The following is a 12866-nucleotide window of genomic DNA, read 5'->3' on the forward strand; positions in this document are numbered from 1 at the left end:
GCATCAGGTTTATTGTTATATACCCCTAATAGGCAATCTGGTGATATTTACCCAGATTTTGACTCCCAACAGCAGAATCCAGGAATATTCTTGACTGCAGCTGTTACAACTGACCATCCTATGTTCACTATATATATAAATGGCTTACCACTAGAAGGGTTGGCAGACACGGGTGCAGATCGCATAGTCATTAGAGGTGCCAACTGGCCCAGTCATTGCCTAAAAATTAAGGCAGACATCTATATGTCTGGCATAGGAGGATCAATAGCAGCTGAAGTTAATGCTACCCTTTTGAGATAGATATTTGAAGTTAAAACAGGAGTTTTTACTCCTTGTGTAGTAAATAAAATCCTCATCAATCTATGAGGAAGAGACTTCTTACAAACAGTTAGGATTATAATTGAGTACTTCAGCTTTTTAGGTAGGGCTGCTGTTGAAGGCCTGCCTGCACTCTCACCTGTTCCCACTCAATGGAAAACTGATACACCAGTGTGGCTAAAACAGTGGCCCTTAGCTAGTGATAAAATTAAGGCCTTATTAGATATAATATAGGAGCAATTTGACCAAGGACATTTATAGCCTTCTCTAAGTTCTTGGAATTTCCCTGTATTAATTGTAAAAAAAAAAAAAAAAAAAAAGAGAGAGAGAGAGAGATCTGGAAAATGGAGGATGTTGACTGATTTAAGAAAAGTAAATGAACAGATGGAAACTATGGGAACTCTTCAGCCTGGATTTCCCTCTCCTACTCAGTTGCCTAGAGAATGGCCTCTTTGGTTTATAGACATTAAGGATTGTTTCTATTCTATTCATCTGGATAAGGAGGATATGAAAAGATTTGCCTTTTTAGTACCCAGCATTAATTTAGCTGAGCCTTATAAAAGATATGGATGGACAGGTTTTCCATGGGGAATGAAAAATAGCCCTGCTCTGTGTCAAATGTATGTTGCTGCTGGTCTTACTCCAGTAAGAAAAACATTTCCAAAAGTAATGTTATTACATTACATGGGTGATATATTGGGATGTGCACCTGAGGAGCAAATGTTAGAAGTATGTCTACAAAAGACCATAGAAACACTAAGGAACTATGAATTGCATATAGCTCCAGAAAAAAATTCAAAGGCATGCTCCTTTTCAATATTTAGGATATGAAATATATCCTAAGGTGCTTATAGGACAAAAGTTTTCTTTAAGAACAGAGAAGTTGAACAATTTAAATGACTTTCAAAAATTAATAGGAGAAAGACTGCTTGCCATCTGGGGGAGGGGGTTGGGGGAGGAAGGGAAAAAATCTAAATAGAAGTAAGTGCAAGGGATAATGTTGTAAAAAATTACCCATGCATATGTGCTGTCAAAAATGTTATAATTATAAAATAAAATTAAAATTAAAAAAAAATAATAGGAGATATCCAATGCATGCGTCCAGTGTTAGGCTTAACTACAATCAATTACAATCATTATATGACATATTAAGGGTAGACACTGCTTTAAACTTACCACACAGGCTTACAAAAGCAGCTAAAGAGGCTTTGATAGGGGTTGAACTGGCTTTATCCAATGTGGTTGAAAGAGTCATTCAAAAACTCTTGGAAATATCAGTTTTTGCTACAAAAGAGGCACCCACAGCAGTTCTTCATCAAGGAGACAGTGTGATAGAGTGGGTGAACCTCCCAGCACAACCAGAACAAAGCCTTACTACTCCTTATCCAGTGCTTGTGGCTAGAATTTTATTAAAGGCCATTAAGTGAGCAGTACAATTATCTGGGATAAGACCTGACAAGATATACACCTTTTATACCAATGCACAAATTAACAGCATACTGTGAAACCATCCCAGAGAGGCAAATTTTATTAGCCATGGCTCCAAATTTTACACACAGATCTCCATTAAAGATAACCAGACTATTACATAATTGGCGATGGATTCTTGAAGAAAAGGTTCCTCTTAATGGACCAACTATCTTTACAGATGTATCCAAACATAATATTTGTGCTGTATACTCTTGTGACTTAACTATAAAGAGAGTAGTCAGAATCCTTTTCAGTCCACTCAGCAGAATTGATTGTATATAATCATTCCAACTTTTACTTATTATCCAGGAGATATAAATATAATATCTGATTTGGCCTATTCAGTAGATGTGGTACAAAGAATTGCCACAGTCCAAATAAAATTTGTAGCCTTTATTATATGTCAGCTCTTTAAGGAACTTCAAGAGCAAGTGAGAAAGCATCCAGATAACGTTTATATCTTGCATGTTCACTCTCATAGTGGACTTCCAGGTCCTATTTTTGATGGAAATTCAAAGGCAGATAGCCTTCTAACCATGTTGGCCAATACTCCTTTATTTCAAGAAGCTCAAGAATCTCATTCTAAATATCTTCTGGTTGCTCGAGATTTATGTGGTTGCTCGAGATTTATGTTTACAATTTGGGAAAACGAAAGAAGAAGCTAGGAACATAGTAAAAGCCTGTACAGCTTGCTTTCCTTTCCATGCTCCGACACTCCCTCCAGGGAAGAACCCTTGTGGTTTGAGACCCAATGAAATTTGGCAAATGGATGTGACCCATTATAAATCTTTTGGTCGTCTGTCTTTTATCCATGTTGTAGTGGACACCTTTTCAGGATTTACTTTTGTAATACCAGCAGCAAAAGAGACAGCCCTGAGTGGTCACTGAATTCCTTATACAAGCTTTTGCCATTATGGGTGTGCCACAAGCAATAAAAACAGACAATGGACCTGCATATATGTCTAAACATTTTACATACTTTTGTGCACAGTATCAGATTTTACACACCACTGGTATACCCTTTAATCCTCAAGGACAGGCAATAGTAGAGAGGAGAAACAGAGACATCAAGATGCTCCTTCAAAAACAAAAGAATGGGGGAGCCACAGGAAACCCTAGAGAACTTTTAAATCTATCTCTTTATACAATTAATTTGTTTATTTTTGATAAAGATGCACTGGCTCCAGAAGACAGGTTTTATAACCCACCAGGAGGGCAGTGTCCAGTGCAAGCAGCTCCACTATCTCTAGATAACTGCTTGGGGGAGAGGGTTTGCTTGTATCTCCACAGATGGAGAAGGAATCAGATGGGTGCCAACAAGCCGTTCATTGGAGAAAGAGAAGACCCTTGAAACAAAGAAAAAGATCCAAGAAACATCAAATGGTTTCATCTGTGACTACATATACCACTAAAAAGCATGGCTATTAACCCAATGTGTATGGAAACTGACTCATGAACATCAAAAATTGTTAATGATATTGTTGCAGGATTTCAAAACCTGTAGGAATCATTGGATTCCCTGACACATGAAGTAATGGACAATAGATTGCTTTTGGCTCCTGAAAGAGGTGTATGTGTGATTGTCATTTATATACCCTCCTTCTAGAACTTATGGACATGTATAATTCCTCATGTTTATTCATGTTGTTTGTTACATTACTACTAGCCTGTGTTATATTATCATATGCTTGTATAATACCTCCCATGCTGATGGACTTATGTATAGCTGTTTCAAGTAAGACCCTTCAGCCCAGAGGAAACCTGCTAACAATATCTGGTTTGACTCCCCATTTCCTTTTGGTGCCCACCTCCCTTCCTCAAAAGTCAGGGAGGGTGTGACCACCTGTGTTCTAAATCAAAAGAAAGCCAGAGATGTAGAGGACCACTGAAATTGGGGAACTTTAAGAAAAGTATACTTCAAGCAAAGATACTTACCGCAGGGTGTGTTAACTCAGTGTGATTGATGAGATAATAGTTCTCAAGTTCACATATAGTTAGTACTTAGCATAGCGATGTAATGGTATTTAAGGACCATAGGGCTTGAGGAAGAACATTCTTGAGAGAGATTTGAGTGAGACTACACACCTGTCAGATTGGTTAGAATGACAGGGAAAGATAATGCACAATGTTGGAGAGGATGTGGGAAAACAGGGACACTAATGCATTGTTGGTGGAATTGTGAATACACCCAGCCATTCTGGAGAGCAATTTGGAACTATGCTCTAAAAGTTATCAAACTATGCATACTCTTTGATCCAGCAGTGTTATTACTGGGCTTATATCCCAAAGAGATTTTAAAGAAGGGAAAGGGACCTGTATGTGCAAGAATGTTTGTGGCAGCCCTCTTTGTAGTGGCTAGAAATTGGAAACTGAGTGGATGCCCATCAGTTGGAGAATGGCTGAATAAGTTAGGGTATATGAATATTATGGAATATTATTGTTCTGTAAGAAATGGCCAGCAGGGTGATTTCAGAGAGGCCTGGAGAGACTTACATGAACTGATGCTGAGTGAAATAAGCAGGACCAAGAGATCATTATACACTTCAACAACTATACTATATGATGATCAATTCTGATGGATGTGACCCTCTTCAACAATGAGATGAACCAAATCAGTTCCAATAGAGCAGTAATGAACTGAACCAGCTACACCCAGCAAAAGAACTCTGGGAGATGACTATGAACCACTACATAGAATTCCCAATCCCTCTATTTTTGTCCACCTGCATTTTTTCTTTCCTTCACAGGCTAATTGTATACTATTTCAAAGTCCGATTCTTTTTGTACAGCAAAACAACTGTTTGGACATGTATAAATATATTGTATTTAATTTATATTCTAACATATTTAACATGTATTGGTCAACCTGCCATCTGGGGGAAGGGGTGGGGTGAAGGAGAGGAAAAGTTGGAACAAAAGGTTTTGCAATTGTCAATGCTGAAAAATTACCCATGCATATATCTTGTAAATAAAAAGCTATTTAAAAAAGAGAGATTTGAGTGAAAGTGTGCTCAAGCTCAAACTCCAGACTCCAGACTCTATCCTTGACTATCCTCATTGTGACTCTTCTGCTAAGACCAAGGCCTATCCAGAGATCCTCCAGAGAGCTAGCACAGACATTACAGAAAAAGAAATTATAGTTTGTAGAGAGAGGGGTGAAATAGTGAGGGCATTTGATCAGCAAAGGCAGCAGGAGATTGGACCCTGACAGAATAGAGGGAATATTACACACATCCAAACTGAAGATGAAGAAAGCTATGCAAATTCTTGGGGTGAGTAGGATATTGCCAGACATGGATAGATTCTTACACGGCTATCACGAAATCCTTGTATAAACACCTGCTGGAGGAAAGTCTAAATTCTATCATGTGGGATCAAGGAAGTGATGAGAAGTTTGAGGACTTAAGACAACTGTTAATTTCATCCCCTGTATTGGCTCTCCCCACTTTGGAAGAACCTTTCCACCTATTTGTCAGTACTGAGGGACGGGTGACTCTATTAGTCCTTGCTCAAATAAGAGGGGGGCAGAGAAGACCAGTGGCTTTTTTCTAGTATTAGATCCTGTAGCTAAACTTTGGGCCACCTGTGTACAAGCAATAGCTGCCATCTCCCTATTGCTAGAAGACAGTAGGAAGCTCACCTTTGGAGGCAGCTTTACATATGGCAAATGTCCCACACCAAATAAGGATAATACTAAAACAGAAGCCTGGAAGGTGGCTCACAGATTTCAGGATTTTAAAATATGAGGCAATAGTGTGAGAAAAGGATCTCATAATCACTAGTAATTGATGGAGTCCAGCTCCTGTAGTGATGAAGGATGTGACATACTGGGGCCAGGCAGAGAAGTCCTGGTTATGGACTCTTTGAACTTTATTGATTAGACACACAAATATATATATATATATATATATATATATATATATATATATATATATATATATATATATATATATATATATATATATATATATATATATATAATGCTGATATCTTTGATACAAAAATACACTCTTTTAAAATTCTTCTAGCCTGGGGGGGCGGAGCCAAGATGGCGGAGAAGAAACACACGACTCAGTGAACGTCCTCACTCCCTCACAACCAATTAGATAAATTAAGTCTCAGAATTAGCTCAGGACTGATAGATACCACAAGGACTGGAAGCACGACTTCCCAGCTGAAGAGAATCTGGAGTTTCAACAGGAAAGGTCAGTTCTCAGGGGAGGAATAAGAAAGACCAGCACAGACGGTGGGGTAGGGGCACACTGCGCCCATTGCGCTGGGAAGGGCTCTGGGATCAGAGAAGCCACTGAGGTAAAGGAATCTGGCACAGGCTGTTAGCTCTTCTCTGCTAATTATTTAGCAGTTCAGAAGAGAAAGCCAAAATATTTTAAAACTCAGATTAGATTTTCCCCGATCCTGGGGGTGACTCAGCAGACTCGGCACCAGGGGGTGTGGCCTCAGCTACCACCTGAGAATAGTTAAGAGATTGACAAGTGGGTGGATACGGCCCAAGGCAACACACACTGCCTAGCTTAGCTGGAGGGAAGTGGAACTCAGCTCCAGGAAGTCCCAGAGAAGCGGAACCTTTGAACTAGGGACCGCGGTTTCTGGCAGACACTTCCAGTTTGAGCACAGGGGCTTCTCACGTCACATGCTGCAGACATCCACTCCCCACCCGGACACATAGGCTGGGCTTCCTGCTGTCTTCACTATTCTACGCCCTCGCCCTCGAAGCACAGTAGTGCTAATCACCTCTGAGGCACTTCCAGGGAGGGGGTGGGGAACTCTCTCCCAGAGCTCTCTCTTAGGTCAGGCGCAGGGGCCGCTGCATCCATCCGTTCTGGGAGGAAGCTGGTAAAGAAGTAAATAAATAATTTCCTACCCCAGGGACAGACCCCAAAAGATTTTTTTAAATATGAGCAAAAAAGCTAGAAAAACTATAGATTCCTTCTATACAGAGAAAGAGCGGGTATCCAACCCCGAGGAAGTTGACAACAGAGAATCAGCAGATAACAACCTAAAGGGGAACGATTCCTGCCCCCCATCACATAACTCTTTCCTAGAAGAAGCTCTTAAAAAATTGAGGGAGATCAAAGAAAAATGGGGAAAGGAAAGGGAAACTATGATAGAGAATAACAATGTCCTGAAATTGGAGTTGGAAAAAATAAAGAATTCACAGGAGATGCAGGGAAACAAAATTAGTGAATTAGAAAAGGTTAAAAAAACACAGGAAAGTAGGATTTCTGAATTGGAAAAGATAAAAAAGTCTCAAGAAAATAGAATTTCTGAATTGGAAAAAGAAAATAATTCTCAAAAAAAAATTAGGGAAATGGAAAAAAATTCAATAGAGCAAAATAATTCATTTAAAAACGAAATTGGGCATTTACAAAAAGAACTAAAAACTGTGAAAGAAGAAAATAACTCCTTAAAAGTCAGGATGGAACAAATAGAAATGAATGATTCACAGAGAACCCAAGAATCAGTCAAACAAAACAAAAAAACTGAGAAGCTGGAGAACAACGTCAAATACTTACTGGGAAAATCTATAGACCTGGAAAATAGATCTAGGAGAGATAATCTGCGGATTATTGGACTTCCAGAAAACTATGACCAAAAAAAGAGCCTAGATTCTATTTTACAGGAAATTATCAAAGAGAACTGTCCAGAGATAATAGAAACAGAAGGGAAAGTAGATGTGGAAAGAATTCATCGAACTCCTTCTGAAATAGACCCTAAAAAAAGAACACCACGGAATATAGTGGCTAAGCTGCAGAATTACCACACAAAGGAGAAAATCCTACAAGCAGCTAGAAAAAAACAATTTAAATACCAAGGTGCCACAATAAGGGTCACCCAAGATCTGGCTGCCTCCACATTAAAAGATAGAAGGGCCTGGAACCTGATATTCCGTAAGGCAAAAGATCAAGGACTGCAACCAAGAATGAACTACCCAGCTAAGTTTAGCATCTTTTTCCATGGAAGAAGATGGTCATTCAATGAAACAGAGGAATTCTATATGTTTCTAAGAAAAAAACCAGACTTAAACAAAAAATTTGATCTACATCCACAAGACTGAAGAGAAACAGAAAAAGGTACACAGAACCCTTGAGAACTGTAACTCTGTTGTGGGTATATTAAAAAATACTCAAGGATAATTTGATTTTACTGATATAAAAGAAAAAAAGGGGGGTGTAGTAAAGGGAAGGAGGTCGGTTCAGAAAAAGGGGAAGGAGTGATAAAAAGAGGGAAACTACATCCCAGGAAGAGACATAAAAAATACACCATATCTGAGGGAACTTAGTGAGGGGAGAATCATTGTGTGAATCTTACTCTCATCAGAAGAGGCTCAAAGAGTAACTAATTAACATATTTGTTTTTCAGAGAATTTTCTCTCACCTCATTAAAAGGGGGGAGAGGAAAAGGGAAAAGGAAAAGGAGAATAAGTGAAGGGACTTGGAGGGAGGGGGGAGGGATCCTAAAAAAAAAAAAAAAAAAAAAAAGAGGGAGGGTTGCGCGTCACAAGGGGGGTCTGTAAATTAAATATCGGGGAGGGGGATCAGGGGGGTCAAGGGAAAAAAGCATAATCTGGGGATAATACGATGGCAGGAAATACAGAATTAGTAATTTTAACTGTAAATGTAAATGGGATGAACGATCCCATCAAACGGAGACGGATAGTAGATTGGATCAAAAAGCAGAACCCTACAATATGTTGCCTACAGGAAACACACTTAAAGCAGGGAGATACATACAGAGTAAAGGTAAAAGGTTGGAGCAGAGCCTATTATGCTTCAGATAAAGCCAAAAAAGCAGGGGTAGCTATCCTTATCTCAGATCAAGCAAAAGCAGAAGTAGATCTCGTTAAAAAATATAAGGAAGGAAACTATATCCTGCTGAAAGGTAGCATAAATAATGAAGCCATATCAATACTAAACATATATGCACCAAGTGGTATAGCATCTAACTTTCTAAAGGAAAAGTTAAGAGAACTGCAAGAAGAAATAGACAGTAAAACTATAATAGTGGGAGATCTCAACCTTGCACTCTCAGATTTAGACAAATCAAACCACAAAACAAACAAGAAAGAAATTAAAAAAGTAAATAGAACATTAGAAAAACTAGGTATGATAGACCTTTGGAGAAAACTGAATGGCAATAGGAAGGAATATACTTTCTTCTCAGCAGTTCATGGATCCTATACAAAAATTGACCATATACTAGGACATAAAGATCTCAAAATTAAATGTAGGAAGGCAGAAATAATAAATGCCTTCTTCTCAGATCACAATGCAATAAAAGCTACATTCAGTAAAAAGTTAGGGGTAAATAGACCAAAAAGTAATTGGAAACTGAATAATCTCATCTTAAAGAATGACTGGGTGAAAGAGCAAATTATAGAAACAATTAACAATTTCACCCAAGATAATGACAATGATGAGACATCATATCAAAATCTTTGGGATGCAGCTAAAGCAGTAATAAGGGGAAATTTTATATCTTTAGAGGCTTATTTGAAGAAAATTAAGAAAGAGAAGATTAACGAATTGGGCTTACAACTTAAAAGGCTAGAAAAAGACCAAATTATATACCCCCAACCAAAAATTAAACTCGAAATACAAAAATTAAAAGGAGAAATCAATAAAATTGAAAGTAAAAAAAACTATTGAATTAATAAATAAAACCAAGAGTTGGTTTTATGAAAAAGCCAATAAAATAGATAAACCTTTGGTAAATTTGATCAAAAAAAAGAAAGAGGAAAATCAAATTGATAGTCTTACAAATGAAAAGGGGGATCTTTCCACCAATGAAGAGGAAATTAGAGAAATAATAAGGAGTTACTTTGCCCAACTTTATGCCAATAAATTTGATAACTTAAGTGAAATGGATGACTTCCTCCAAAAATATAGGCTCCCTAGATTAACAGAGGAGGAGATAAATTGCTTAAATAGTCCCATTTCAGAAAAAGAAATAGAACAAGCTATTAATCAACTCCCCAGGAAAAAATCCCCAGGACCAGATGGATTCACATGTGAATTCTACCAAACATTTAAAGAACAATTAGCCCCAATGTTATATAAATTATTTGAAAAAATAGGGGATGAAGGAGTCCTACCAAATTCCTTTTATGACACAGACATGGTACTGATACCTAAACCAGGTAGATTGAAAACTGAGAAAGAAAATTATAGACCAATCTCCTTAATGAATATTGATGCTAAAATCTTAAATAAGATATTAGCAAAAAGACTTCAGAAAATCATCTCCAAGATAATACACTATGATCAAGTAGGATTTATTCCAGGAATGCAGGGCTGGTTTAATATTAGGAAAACTATTAATATAATTGACCATATTAATAATCAAATTAATAAGAACCATATGATCATCTCAATAGATGCAGAAAAAGCATTTGACAAAATCCAACATCCATTCCTACTAAAAACTCTTGAGAGTATATGAATAAATGGATTTTTCCTTAGAATAATCAGGAGTATATATTTAAGACCGTCAGTAAGCATAATATGCAATAGAAATAAACTGCAACCTTTCCCAGTAAGATCAGGAGTGAAACAAGGTTGCCCACTATCACCATTACTATTCAATATAGTACTAGAAACGCTAGCTTCGGCAATAAGAGCCGAGAAAGAGATTCAAGGAATTAGAGTAGGAAATGAGGAAATTAAACTATCACTTTTTGCAGATGACATGATGGTATACTTAGAGAACCCGAAAGACTCTGCTAAAAAGCTACTAGAAATAATTCAAAATTTCAGCAAAGTGGCAGGATACAAAATAAATCCACATAAATCCTCGGCATTTTTATATATCACTAACAAAATGCAACAGCAAGAGATACAAAGAGAAATTCCATTCCAAACAAATGTTGAGAGTATAAAATATTTGGGAATCCATCTACCAAAGAAAAGTCAGGAATTATATGAGAAAAATTACAAAACACTTGCCACAAAAATAAAATCAGATTTAAATAATTGGAAAGACATTCAGTGCTCTTGGATAGGCCGAGCGAATATAATGAAGATGACAATACTCCCCAAACTAATCTATTTATTCAGTGCTATACCAATCAGACTCCCAAGAAACTATTTTAATGACCTAGAAAAAATAACAACAAAATTCATATGGAAGAATAAAAGGTCAAGAATTGCAAGGGAACTAATGAAAAAAAACTCAGAGGAAGGTGGTCTAAGTGTACCTGATCTAAAGCTATATTATATAGCAGCAGTCACCAAAACCATTTGGTATTGGCTACGAAATAGACCGGTAGATCAGTGGAACAGATTAGATACAAAGGACAAAAAAGGGTACATATATAGCAATCTAATCTTTGACAAACCCAAAGATTCCAACATTAGGGATAAAAATTCATTATTTGGAAAAAACTGTTGGGAAAACTGGAAATTAGTATGGCAGAAATTAGATATGGATCCACACTTAACACCATATACCAAGATAAGATCAAAATGGGTCCATGATTTAGGCATAAAGAGGGAGATAATAAATAGATTAGAGGAACAGAGGATAATCTACCTCTCAGACTTGTGGAGGAAGAAGGAATTTATGACCAGAGGAGAACTAGAGATCATTATTGATCACAAAATAGAAGATTTTGATTACATCAAACTAAAAAGTTTCTGTACAAATAATACTAATGCAAACAAGATTAGAAGGGAAGTAACAAATTGGGAAAATATTTTTAAAAACAAAGCTTCTGACAAAGGTCTCATTTCCAAAATATATAGAGAACTGACCATAATTTATAAGAAACCTAACCATTCTCCAATTGATAAATGGTCAAAGGATATGAACAGACAATTCTCAGAGGAAGAAATTGAAACTATATCCACTCACATGAAAGAGTGTTCCAAATCACTACTGATCAGAGAAATGCAAATTAAGACCACTCTGAGATACCACTACACACCTGTCAGATTGGCTAAGATGACAGGAACAAATAATGACAAATGTTGGAGGGGATGTGGGGAAATTGGGACACTAATACATTGCTGGTGGAGTTGCGAAAGAATCCAGCCATTCTGGAGAGCAATCTGGAATTATGCCCAAAAAGTTATCAAACTGTGCATACCCTTTGACCCAGCAGCGCTACTACTGGGATTATATCCCAAAGAAATACTAAAGAGCGGAAAGAAACATATATGTGCCAAAATGTTTGTGGCAGCTCTTTTTGTTGTAGCTAGAAACTGGAAGATGAATGGATGTCCATCAGTTGGAGAATGGTTGGGTAAATTGTGGTATATGAAGGTTATGGAATATTATTGCTCGGTAAGAAATGACCAGCAGGAGGAATACAGAGAGGCCTGGAGAGACTTAAATCAACTGATGCTGAGTGAAACGGGCAGAACTAGGAGATCATCATACACTTCAACAACAATACTGTATGAGGATGTATTCTGATGGAAGTGGAAATCTTCAACATAAAGAAGATCCAACTCACTTCCAGTTGATCAATGATGGACAGCGGTAGCTACACCCAGAGAAGAAACACTGGGAGGGGAATGAAAATTGTTAGCACTAATATCTGTCTGCCCAGATTGCATGTACCTTCGGATTCTAATGTTTATTGTGCAACAAGAAAATGATAGTCACACACATGTATTGTACCTAGACTATATTGTAACACATGTAAAATGTATGGTATTGCCTGTCGTCGGGGGGAGGGAATAGAGGGAGGGGGGGTAATTTGGAAAAATGAATACAAGGGATAATATTATAAAATATATATATATATATATATATAAAATAAAAAAATAAATAAATAAATAATAAAAGCTGCCACAATTTATCAAAAAAAAAAAAAAAAAAAAAATTCTTCTAGCCTAACAAAATTCCGCTGTGATGTAAATGATTAAACCTCTTAAGCCCTGAACTTGAGTACTTAGACAGAGATGTAAATAGTTGAGATATGCATCAGTATAAAGTTTATTATACCATTGTCTCAGGTGTCTTTCTCCCAAATACCTTTAGTCTCCTTGTGGACATTCTTTCCTGTCCTAATTTAAAGGTTTAGCTTTTAATCCAAAGAGGAGGGTTTGCATTTT

Source organism: Sminthopsis crassicaudata, chromosome X, assembly GCF_048593235.1.
Source record: "Sminthopsis crassicaudata isolate SCR6 chromosome X, ASM4859323v1, whole genome shotgun sequence".
In the NCBI taxonomy this organism is placed as follows: domain Eukaryota; kingdom Metazoa; phylum Chordata; class Mammalia; order Dasyuromorphia; family Dasyuridae; genus Sminthopsis; species Sminthopsis crassicaudata.